The sequence below is a fragment of the Anolis sagrei genome, chromosome X (assembly GCF_037176765.1).
Source record: "Anolis sagrei isolate rAnoSag1 chromosome X, rAnoSag1.mat, whole genome shotgun sequence".
Taxonomy (NCBI): domain Eukaryota; kingdom Metazoa; phylum Chordata; class Lepidosauria; order Squamata; family Dactyloidae; genus Anolis; species Anolis sagrei.
Window position 1 is genome coordinate 84,431,841 of NC_090034.1, and position 12,701 is coordinate 84,444,541.

A 12,701-nucleotide genomic window follows, 5' to 3' on the forward strand; every position below is an offset into this window, starting at 1 on the left:
AATCTTGAAGATCTCAGTTTAGATTAAAACCCAGAGCAGATTCACCACCAATATTGAGATTGGGGAATACACATAGACATTTATTGTTTTTCTTGTTGTTGTGTACCTTCAAGTCACTTACGGCAACCTCAGGAAAACCTATCACAGGTATTTTGAGGTGTTGACTGTTGGGACTTGGCCATCCATGGATTGGTTTCTACTCTTAAATAAAGCCATATCAACAATCAGTGATAATCAGTGCAGGGAGAGAAGACACATACAACCGGAGCCGTTTGGCATCACACAAGGTGCAAGCAAAGTCCACAGTTTCTGCTTGCGGCACAGCCTGCATTTGCTGTATTGTGTTGCTGGAGGGGCCGCTTGGTGTCGGACCAAGTAGCCTTTCTAAAAACATGTGCGCCCATGCATGCGCTGTGCCTCTTTCGTGTGCATTTCACCTGTCAAATCTCTTTCTTCTGCACATTAGCTGGTCTTTCTTCAATAGCATGCATTGGGGGCCATTGGGGGATACATTGTGACCGGGTCTTGGAGAGATGGGCTACCATTTGCCTTAAAGCTGTGCCAAGACTTGGCACAGAATGATACCCAGCCTATTTGGCACCTGCTTTTGTTGCAATGATGTCATTAGGATTAGCAATGTTTTTTCTCTAGATCTCCTAGATGCCTTTCTGGGATGTAAACACCAAAAGACTTCTTTTAAGGTTCCTGTATTTTCTCAGTGACTACAATTCACTTGAATGCTCGAGAACAGTCTCTCTAAAGGTAGGGGCACATTGGAAGTACCCAAAAGTAGTAATTATAATGTTAAGCCTCCTCTGAAACTCACCTTTCCAACCTACAAAGCATGGAAATCTCTTTTTTCTCTGATTCCAGGTGAAAGATTGACTGTAGTTTGTGACAATGCAAAGCTACTCTGCACATGCCCAGTTTTTTCTTTTCATATCAGGAGTGAATTGAGAAACTGCAAGTCACTTCTGGTGTGAGAGAACTGGCTGCCTGCAAGGACGTTGCCCAGGGGATGCCTGGATGTGTGATATTTTACCATCCTGTGGGAGGCTTCTCTCATGTCCCCGCATGAGAAGCTAGAGCTGAGGCGGGAGCTCACCCCTCTCCCCGGATTCAAACTGCCAACCTGTAGGTCAGCAGTCCTACCAGTGCAAGGGTTTCATCTATTGTGCCACCGAGGGCAGGAGCATGCCCAGTTGCCATTAATAGAATGGAAATCAATCCAGGACTGACCCCTTGCTCCCATTTAGAATATGCACAACAGGGATATTTTAGGCCAATGTTTTGGACTGCAGTTCCAAGCATCCTTTGCTCTGGGCTGTTCTGACTCATTGTGCAGTCTAGACAACATCTGGAGGGCAACAGCAACCCACTCTGACAATAAAATATTCTGCTGCATAACTTCTATCTAAGTTACACCTGTCTTCCTCCCTGTCCCTGTCCCTGTCCCAGGTTTTGTGGGACTGCAATGTGGGTCCATTCTTTTCATGGCGATCCATGGAGAATCATGATGGAACCATGCTGCTTTTGCAGCAGATCAGAAGGGCTGGGGACCAAATTTGATGCCAAGGAAGTGATATAAAGATCTGTTCTGGTTTAGATTAAATTAGGAATGGGGCAAGGTGTCTCCCTGGCATTGCTAGGGAAGGTTTCCGAGCTGGTTTTTGCTGCTCTTGAGCTACCCAAACTCCCAAGAAATTGATTAATTGCTTTTCTCGGAACGGTAGTTCATCTTCTCAATAGCTTGCAGGGCCACCCTTTGTTTTTCCAACATCTTTACAAACGTGTTCTTTAAAAGTAATAGCAGATCCCTGGCTGCTGGTGGTTTTGCTGGGTTTCCTCCCAGTTTTGGAGCAGTCCTTAGAAGGTTCCAGGAGTAGAAAATGGGACCCAATATCCACTGCAGTTGCCAACTGGTTTAAAAACCAGGGAATTGAGTCAGGAGCATGGAAGCAGTTTTCAAATATTTTTAAAAGCAACTCTGCAAAAGGGAGACCTTCTTTACTGGAGGATCTGTTTGCAGAGCCATATGAGGTTGGTTTTTGGCTGTCAGACTGTAACTGCTGAGAGAGGAATGGCTGAAGGGGTTCAAAATCAAACAAGCAAAAACATAGCAAAATTTGACTTGTGCAAACTTGGCTGCTGGGTGCCTCCATCTGAACGCAAGCCCATTTTGTTTGTATGCACTGGAAAACCTGCTTCCTGAGGATGGATTTGAGCAAATGAGTCAAGCGGCATCCCACCCAGAAATGGGTCTAGAGGTGCATCTGCACTGTGGAATGAATGCAGTTTGGTGCCATTTTTATTCCTATGTCTCTGTGCTATGGAATGATGAGACTTATCATTAGGAAAGGACTTTTGCCTTCTCTGCCAAAGAGTGTTGTTGCCTCATCACACCACAACCTTTAGGATCCCGTAGCATTCAGCTGTGGTAGCTAAAGTGGGGTCAAACTGCATTTGTTCTGCCATGTAGATGCCCCTTGAGTCTTAACCCAAACTCATAGGAAACTCGCAAATGCCCTCAAGTTTTGTCCCAAGAGATCCTTCTGCAAAGCAAGTCCATTCCTCCTTAAGTCTGGTCGCTGACTTGTGCCGAAATAAGTTTGAGATCATGGTTAAGGCTTGGGTTTGTTGACAGTCTGAGGAAATGTTTTGGCAAAGGCTTTGTGTAGATGGGAATCCTGCAGCTCTATATTAGCATTGCATGGTGCTTCAATGGCACTGTTCGGAAATATATAGGTGACAAAGGGTTTGGGCTTTTGTTTTTGCTAAGCAGTTCCACCAGAATGGTGCAAACTGGGAGCAGCCAGAAGGAGGAAAGCTGTGATGCAAAGAAACTCTCTTTGTCTTAATAAATATGGGTTAACTTAGACTTTCTTTGTGGGGTAAGGTTTGCTCTTGCTCTCACCAACCTCACAAGCCTGTCCGGTATGTTTTAGTATTGTGAACCACTTTGAATATTGGTTCACAATACTAAAACATACCAGAGAATATCAAGAGAGGAAAGTGAGAATTTTTTTTTTTCATGTCAGGAGCGACTTGAGAAACTGCAGGTCACTTCTGGTGTGTGAGAATTGGCTGTCTGCAAGGACGTTGCTCAGGGGAAGCTCGGATATTTTGATGTTTTACCATCCTTGTGGAAGGTTTCTTTCATGTCCCCACATGGGGAGCTGGAGCTAACAGAGGGAGCACATCCGCGCTTGCCACAGATTAAAAAATCTGACCTGTCAATCTTCAGTCCTGCCGCCTGAAGTGAGATATAAATACATATGAGGATGATGTTTTTTTTTTTGTGTGTCAGGAGTAACTTGAGAAACTGCAAGCCGCTTCTGGTGAGAGAGAATTGGCCGTCTGCAAGGACGTTGCCCAGGGGACGCCCGGATGTTTTTGATGTTTTACCATCCTTGTGGGAGGCTTCTCTCATGTCCTCGCATGAGGAGCTGGAGCTGACAGAGGGATCTCATCCACGCTGTCCCCAGATTCGAACCTGCGACCTATCGGTCTTCAGTCCTGCGCCACCAGGGGATCCAATGATGATGAGGGTGATGATAGTGCATTTTTGATGTATTATCTTGTGGAACTCCCTCCCACTGGAGATTGGCCAGGTCTCCTTTCTGCATTCCTTCCACTGTCCTTTCTTATTGAAAGAGGCTTTTGGAAATTAATTAGTGGCGTTTTAATAGGACAGTTGCATTCTTTTTAAAAACAACTTTTTGTTACCATTACTTCACAACTCTGGGAGAAGGAGCCATAGATATTAAATAAACAAATCACCAAAGGAAGAAGTCTGTGCTTCTAGCCAAGAATGGAAAAGAAAAAAAGACTCCTGTAGATTAGTTATTTACTTGCTTTTTAAAAATACGATTCAAAAAGCAAGGGATGATTAATACCAGGAGCTGTTTGGTGGTCAGCAAACCAACATTATTCCATTCAAAGACAATGATGCATATGGTTAACCCCAACTGACAAAGCCTCTGATTTTTAGGGCCACTTTCTGCATCTTTTTATACCTGCCCAGCCCTTTTTTCCTTGCTCTCTCTTCAGCTGGAAGTTCTTTGGCCACATCAGTGCTCAAAAGATGGCAAAGGAGGGCTGTATTATTAACATGAGGCATTTGGTGCCGACTTGCAGCGGGATGCCTGTGGTGATCAATCCAATAAAAGCTAGGAAAGGAGACTGACTGAGGCTTAAGATATCATGCTTAATGATATAAACCAGGGCCCAGGACACGTGCCTCGGCCACATGCTTTCGCCTTGAAGCGGCACTCGCCTCCCCGCCCCATTGATCCCCTATTTATCTCTCCAGAGAATCAGATATAGGGGCATCCTACCTATGTGGCTAGAAGTGACAGACGTGGACTAGTGACCAATGATGACCAGAAGTGACAGACATTGACTAGTGACCAATGATGACCCCATCCCTCTCCATCAATACATTCCAGTTTTAATCTATATGTTTAATACCTTTTTCAGCAATATAAGTGTCAATATAAGAGTCTTTCATGGCTGGAATCACTGGGTTGCTGTGAGTTTTTTGGGCTGTATGGCCATATTTCCGAAGCATTCTCTCCTGACATTTCATCCACATCTATGGCAGGGATCCTCAGAGGTTGAGGGGGTCTGTTGGAAACTAGGCAAGTGAGGTTTATATATCTGTGGAATGTCCAGGGTGGGAGAAAGAATTCTTGTCTGTTTGAGGCAAGTGTGAATGTTGCAATCGGCCACCTTGATTAGCACTGAATGGCCTTGCAGCTTCAAAGCCTGGCTGGTTGCTTCCTGAGGGAATCATTTGTCTGTCACTTCTGGTCATCATCCAGTCCAATCCACCCCCTTCTACCATAAAGGAAAGCACCATCAAAGCCCTCTCAACAGATGACCATCCAGCCTCTGCTTAAAGGACTCCAAGGAAGGCGATTGTACCAGACTTCCAGGCATGAATGAATGAATGGATAAGATTTGCAAGGGACCGCCAAGAGTCATCCATTCCAACTCCCCTTCTACCATAAAAGAAAACACCATCAAAGCCCTTCCAGCAGATGGCCATCCAGCCTCCGGCTTCCCTGTCCACTTGTTATCAGTTTATTTAGGCCATCCCGAATGTAGTGGTGGTTTGTATGCCATAATATAATATATAATTATAATATAATATATCATATCATATCATAATGACTCCTGGACCCACCATGGCTGCTCCATCCAACTGATAAAAGGGACCACTCCCCTGGATGGGGATGGAGGGCCATTCAGCCCCGTCTCCATTTATTTGCAGGGTTAATCTTAATCTTAATGGTGCAATGGAGGATCTCTAGGCAGGACTCAAAGCCACGTCCGTCCCTGTGTTTGCTGCCCTTCCTGCTGCCCAGCAACTGGCATTTGGTGCAAGGCTTCCAGAAAAAAAGCCTCGTGACTAGTAGATTTGTCTGCCATAAATAGAAACCTCAGCTCAGGGATGGCCCTGTAGATCTGTTATTCCCTCTCGACTTTTGAATAACACAGCAACCCTGGTTTGGCTCAAGTTGTCCTCTTGTTCCCAGTTGTAGAGGTGTGTGCATTGCCCTACTTGCCTTCCAAAGTGGGAGAGGAAATTGGGAGCAGCACTAAGCTGGATTCTATAACTCTAAGGAGATTACGGCAAAGGTTTATTTCTATAGGCTGGTGTATATATATGCGTGTGTGTATAAGTAATTGCTGGGTAAAGCTGCAAGGGAGCAGTCCTGCAGAGAGAGAAATCCATATTTCCGAATGCACAGAATCCTGGCTGTGTTCTTGCAGTGTAGTGCCGTAGTTTGAGCATCAGGCTAGGACTCCGGAGATGAGCCATAGAAACCCATTAGGTGACATCACGCAAGCCACACTCTCTCAGCCTCAGAGGAAAGCAAAGGCAAATAACTCTGGGCAAATCTTGCCAAGAAAACCCTGCAATACCTTTGCCTTAGGGTCCTCATAAATTGGAAAAATAACTTGAAGGCATACAACAACGAGGTATTACCTTCACACTTTTTTCATGTTAGGAGCAGCTTGAGAAACAGCAAGTAGCTTCTAGTGTGAGAGAATTGGTCATCTGCAAGGACGTTGGCCAGGGGACACTCGGATATGTTACCATCCTGTTGGAGGCTTCTCTCATGTCCTCACATGGGAAGCTGGAGCTCACAGATGAGAGCTTACCCTACTCCCCAGAGTCAGCAGTCCTGCCGGCACAAGGGTTTAACCCATTGTGCGACTGGGGATTCCTGCCTTCACACTGAGAAATATTATTATTATTATTATTATTATTATTATTATTAAATAAATAAATAAATAATTCCAAAAGGGAAAATAATAATAATAATAATAATAATAATAATAATAATAATAATAAGCCAATACATCACATAGTCCTTGACACTCGGGAAGTGTCCGACATGTGATCCAATAGAACAGCTAGCGGAATGATCTTGTTCGCTGTGGACTCACCTTGTTGTGTTTCAAATAATAATAATAACAATAACAATAATAATAATCATTCCAAAAGGGAAAAGGCAACTGGATTAAACTCGCTGGCAACAGGAAGAAGTTTCCACCTTTAAAGTAAGCAAAAGTCATGTTTCTAGTTCTCAGCCTTCACATTGCAAACTAGAAACATGACTTTTATTTGCTTTGAAGATGGAAACATCTTCCTGTTGCCAATGAGTTCAACCCAGTTTCCTTTTGGAATTATTATTATTATTATTATTATTATTATTAAAAGTAAAGGTTTTCCCCTGACATTAAGTCTAGTTGTATCTGACTCTGGGGGTGGTGCACATCTCCATTTCTAAGCCAAAGAACTGGCATTGTCTATAGACACCTCCAAGGTCATGTGGCTGGCATGACTGCATGGAGTGCTATTATCTTCCTACCGGAGTGTTACCTGTTGATCTACTCACATTTGCATGTTTTCAAACTGCTAGGTTGGCAGAAGCTGGAGCTAACAGCAGGACCTCACGCTGTTCCCCGGATTCGAACCTGCTACCTTTCAATCAGCAAGTTCAGCAGCTTAGCGGTTTAATCCACTGCACCACCGATTATTATTATTATTATTATTATTATTATTATTATTATTATTATAGTAGCCCCTGGTGGCGCAGTGGGTTAAACGCCTGTGCCAGCAGGACTGAAGACCGACAGGTCGCAGGTTCGAATCCAGGGATAGCGCGGATGAGCTCCCTCTATCAGCTCCAGCTCCCCATGCGGGGAAAGAGAGAAGTCTCCTAGAAGGATGATAAAACATCAAAACACCAGAACGACAAAAACAAATATTAAATTATTATTATTATTATTATTATTATTATTATTATTATTATTACTACTTGCCACTCTTTATGGTTCAAGGCGGGGCACAACATAGTTAAAAACACATCATAAACCAGTGTCCAATACATCTATTAAAATGTATTTGTACATATGTTAAAACACACAGAACAAAGATTAGAATACAGTAAACGCAGGACATGAGTTGAAAACGAAAATTATGTTATGGTTGGAGATCACGACAACATGAGGAACTGCATTAAGGAGTTGAGAAACACTGGTGTAGACACTATCCTATGCAGCCTAGAATTGCAGTGGTTTTATTAGATGCCACATCACACTCTTGACTCATGTTCAGCTTGTGGTCTGCTAAGACTAATTGGAGAGCAGCTTCTTTTGTGCAGCAAGGAAAGCCTGGCCCTTTCTTGAGAGGATTGAGTGTAGCATAACCCTTCTTTGCAGTTTTTCCGCTTTTGATGTCCAAGGAGTGCAGCCTTTGATAGAATGAAAAAGGAAGTCCCCTTTCCCTTATTGTGCCATGTTTCAAGCATTTGCTTGATGATGATGCCTAAGGTGGCTGCTTTGCTGCTTTCAAAGAGAATGAAGAAGGTTCCTCAATAGTGGTGTTTCCCCTTCGGATTGTAATTATGACTAAAATTATCATCCCCATCAACGTCATCATCCCCATCATTGCCGCATTTGCAAGCCACCTCCTTTGGAGAGCTTTTGTTTCTAGGATCCTTCTCTCTTCCTCCCAAAGCCAAGGAGGGTTCCTTTTGGGAGTTGTGTGTGTGTGTGTCAATGTATGCATGTGCCGTGCCCCTCCTTTCATGCAAGATGTCTTTGAAGCTTGTTAGAGAAAGGGAGGGAGCGTGCAAGCGAGCAGAGCGCAGCCATTAAATTATCATGATGCGCTGATCCGAATTGGCAGGAAAAAGCCGGGAGGGGAAAGCGCATGAGACGCGGGCAGCGCCAGCCATAGGCCCAGATGCCGCCTGTCTGGCCGAGGAAAACAGAAGACTTGCTCCCAGACGGATGGGTAAATGGACGACGCAAGCCCCTTCGCCAGTCGTTTTGTGATTTGGGATTAATTGCGGCGGGTAGAAAAGATGGAAACAAGAAGAGGCCAGCAAGGGATGCTGAATCCTCATTTGACTTGGCTGCTAAGGCACATACACACACACACACATAGATATTTCGCTACTGCTGCTAATGTGGCACAAACTAGGCTGCAACACTATGAGAGCCAGGTGCATCTACTCTGTTGACTTAATGCAGTTTGATGGCACTTGGAACTGCCATGATTCAATGCAATGGAATCTTGGGAGTTGTAATTTAGTGAGGCAACACCAAACTGCAACTCCCTTTGTTAGAGAAGGCGAAAGATCTTGTGAAACTACAACTCCCAGGATTCCCTTGCATTTAGCCATGGCGGTCTAAGTGAACAATTAATGCATTTTGGCGCAACTTGAACTGCCCTGGTTCAATGCTGTCGACTTCTGAGCATTGTAGTTCGGTGAGGCAACGGGGTCCTTTGTCACAGAAGTCGAAAGACCTTTTGAAATTATGAATTCTAGGATGCCGCAGTGTCAAGGCATGGTATATATGTAGTCAAAGCAGTAAAAAAAAATTAGTAAAACAGTAAAAGTCCATAAGCTTTAAATAGAAACCAGGTCCATTGGTACATAGAAAACCATGAAGCAAGGCACTTGAAACCATGAAGGAACTCCTAGGCAAAAATTTAAACTTGGCAACAACTTGATACATGAAACATAGAGCACTTGAAAGCAAAACCATCATGGAATAAGAACGTTGACTCGACTAAAACACTGGTCTCCCATGAATCATTATAAACCCTTTCCAAAGGCCGGAATTGACATGAAAGAATTCTTTCTCACTTTCCCACTAGATAACGGTTTGTTATCTTTCTTGTGTTGTAAGCGAGCAGAATGCCTAAGATTCTAAAAGTTCTGCCTCAGTTTACTAAAACTTTGCTTTCTGTCCAAGTTTTCACTATCTTCTCCCTTTGCACCTGACAAAGCAACCCCAGCATCATTTTCAAGCTGTTGCTCTGAGAAAAGCGATGAAAGGTCTTTCCCAGGAATGTGACCTTGCTCAGGCCTCTCTTCTGCACTTAACTTCGGCCCAGTCAACCCCACATCCCCAAGCCCTTCAACATGAACATCATTCCCAACATGAACATCATCATAAATATAATTCCCATCGTGAGCATCAGACACAATTACAAAGAGAAAAGGGTTAACCTTCCTGCGGTGTTTCCTTCGCTGCCTGTACCCCTGTTCAGAATATTCCTCTTTCCTTTCTCTCGCTATGGGAATGGGATTTTGAAAAATGTGGAAACAAGGATTGGAGAGAAAGCTTCAATGGAGACCCCTTCCCCCTATGATAATAACTCTTCCAGGAGTGGATTTCCCTTCCTTCTGAGGGGCAGATTCCTCTCTTCCTGTTGTCTCACCCCTGTCCTTAACTAAGAGTTGTTGTTGTTGTTGTTGTTGTTGTTGTTGTTGTTATTATTATTATTATTATTATTAACTTTATTTGTACCCCGCTAACATCTCCCGCATGACTCGATGCGGCTTACAAAGGCCAAGGCCTCAATAAAAACAACAGCATAACAATACACATAACATTTCATGCAAATCAAAAAGTTAAGCAATAACAGTAAACAATAAGACAATACTCCATAACACGATAAACTAGTAAATTGGATGTTTGTAACTCGGGGACTGTCTGTATACATAGAGAGCCAGGGCCTGAATTCCATGTAATAAAGAATTGAGGAGATTGTGGTAAGAAAGAAGAGCTAGAAAAAGGCAGGGATGCCCTCGATTTTGTAACCAGGACTGTGCAATTTACAAGGGCTTTAGGAACCCGCTCTTCTCCTTTTGGGAATGGAATGGGAGAAGGGATGTGTGTTTGACGAAAGCGCTGTGGTTTTCCCGGATCCCATCTGTGTGGCAGCAACTGACAAAGACCGGCTCTTCTATGCAACAAGCGTTAGGTCAGACTCTGGGAGAGAAGAGGTGATCCACAGAATACAAATGGCAGCTTCACACTCTCTCCTGTTCCTTGGCTGCATTTGCAGAATATTCCTCCTGCTGATCCTCTCCTTCCCTCCCAAGCCAAGCCCGCTGCTGCTAGAATTAAAATGGGAGAGGAGCCATTGGGAAATCATATCTTTCCAGCAAAAATCAAGAGTTTTTGGCTGGCACAATGTCCTCTTAATGGTCATGCCAGAATTTAACAACATCAACCAGTTGTGTGAGCAGATACATCCCCAACTGGTTGCAGAGTCATAGAAAGGTAAATTTATTTAATTAATTACTTACTTACTATATTTATATATCGTCCTTCTCAGCCCGCAGGCGACTCAGGACGGTTTACAGTTGGTACCAAGACCATAAAATACAATATCAATACAATAAAACCACCAAATAATAAAAACATAACAAAATCAGTAAAAAAAATGGTATGCCAGGCCAGGAATCATCTTTTCCACTGCCTGGTGCTTGACCTAGTGGCGCAATAGGTTATAAACCCTTGTGCCGGCAGGACTCCTGACTGAAAGATCGGCAGTTTGAATCCGGGGAGCGGGATGAGCTCCCTCTGTCATCTCCAGCTTTCCATGCAGGGACATGAGAGAAACCTCCCATATGATGGTAAAACATCCAGGCGTCCCCTGGGAAACGTCCTTGCAAACAGCCAATTCTCTCATACCAGAAACAACTTGCAGTTTATCAAGTCACTCCTGACACACACACACACACACAAAGCACTGCCATCTCTGCATATGCTCTGCCTTCTTTACGGTAGATGAGGTTGCATTATGCCCATGTGTCACAACATTGGCAGGTATTGGTCTTGAGCCCAAAATAAGATGTCTGGCATGCCAAGTCGGCGCATTATGTTTGTATTCATTGGGAGAAATCCCCAAGGGAGATCTCATCCATCCTTCTGCTGGCTCAGAAGTACACGGTCAAGTCTGGTGGAATCTCCTTCTCTTGAGGTTTTGAAGCTGAGCCTGGATGGCTATCTGGATGGATGGGAGGGATCGGATTGTGTCTTCCTGCTTGACAGGAAGACTGGATTGCTCTTGGAGTGTCTTCCAACTTCACAATTCTGTGATGCATCCTTTCTAGGCCTACATAACAACCAAACAAATAGAAGATGACAATCTGTAACCTCTCAGGGAAGCTCAGAGAATTATTGATTGCCCTCATTCCTGCGTCCTTAAGAAAACTCAGAATATTCTCACCCTGGATATTCTTTTTTTAAAAAAAATGACAGATGTTATAGGATGATAAAAACAAGGACAAATAGGCGGAAAGATAGCTTTTATCCTAGAAATGTGACTATATTGAACTCTGTGATTTCACACTGATGTGACATGAGAGGTTGTGCAATAGTGATTAGAATGTGGAAGGGTGCGTAATGCATATTGGAGTGCATATTGGGGGTAGCATTTAATTTCATTGTACGATGTATAATGACAAAACAAAGTGTCAAGGGCTTTCATGGCCGGAATCACTGGGTTGCTGTGAGTTTTCAAGGCTGTTTGGACTTGTTCCAGAAGCATTCTCTCCTGATGTTTCGCCCACATCTATGACCATACAGTTAGTCTAGTCTAGTCTAGTCCTGCATAGCTGCTTCTACGAGGGTTGAATGAAAAATAATGCCTCCACGTTTGTAACTCCTCAACAGATGGCAGTACTGGTATACGACAGGTACTGGCTTGTTCAGTAGACTCTCCTCTACATTTCCATTTTGGTGGGAAGCCTTAGCATTGAACGGTTGTGTTAAAGTGTGAAGTATGGAACCCTGCGCAGTTGGTCAGTCAATACGATTTAAACAACGTGCAGTCATTGAATTCTTGACAGCAGAAGGTGTCACCCCAAAGGAGATTCATCAGAGAATGCAAGCTGTTTATGGTGATTGTGTTGATGTTTGTCACAGGGCGAGAAAGTTTAAAGACGTTGAGGTGGGAATATCTGACTTGCATGACAAACAAAGAGTTGGACATCATGTGAGGCAGCCACCGAGTTTCACAAGCAAAAGATTGACAGATTGATTCAGGATGATCGTCATATCACTCAGAGGAAATTTCAAGCATAATGGCCATTTCACAAGAACATGTGGGTCACATATTGCTTTGCTTGGCTATCAGAAGATCTATGCACAATGGGTTGCGGAAACAGAGTGTCGACTTCTTCCGTGACAGCTTCAGAAAACTTGTTCATTGTTGGCAGAAATGTATCCAGTTGTCTGGTGATTATGTGGAAAAATGAATAGTGGTAGTTAAAGAGCACATTCTAAGGATTATTTCTGCATTTGCTTTATTAAAATATTCCCATCCAAACCCAAGTAACGAAGGTGGAGGCATAATTTTTCATTCAACCCTTGTACAT

General features: G+C 43.6%; 1 protein-coding gene across 22 annotated transcripts in view; it reads left to right on the forward strand.

Annotated features, from left to right (window-relative positions):
* The window catches only part of MACF1 (microtubule actin crosslinking factor 1), a 398,178-nt gene that overhangs the window by 174,508 nt on the left and 210,969 nt on the right, over nt 1–12,701 (forward strand). The window lies entirely within an intron of this gene.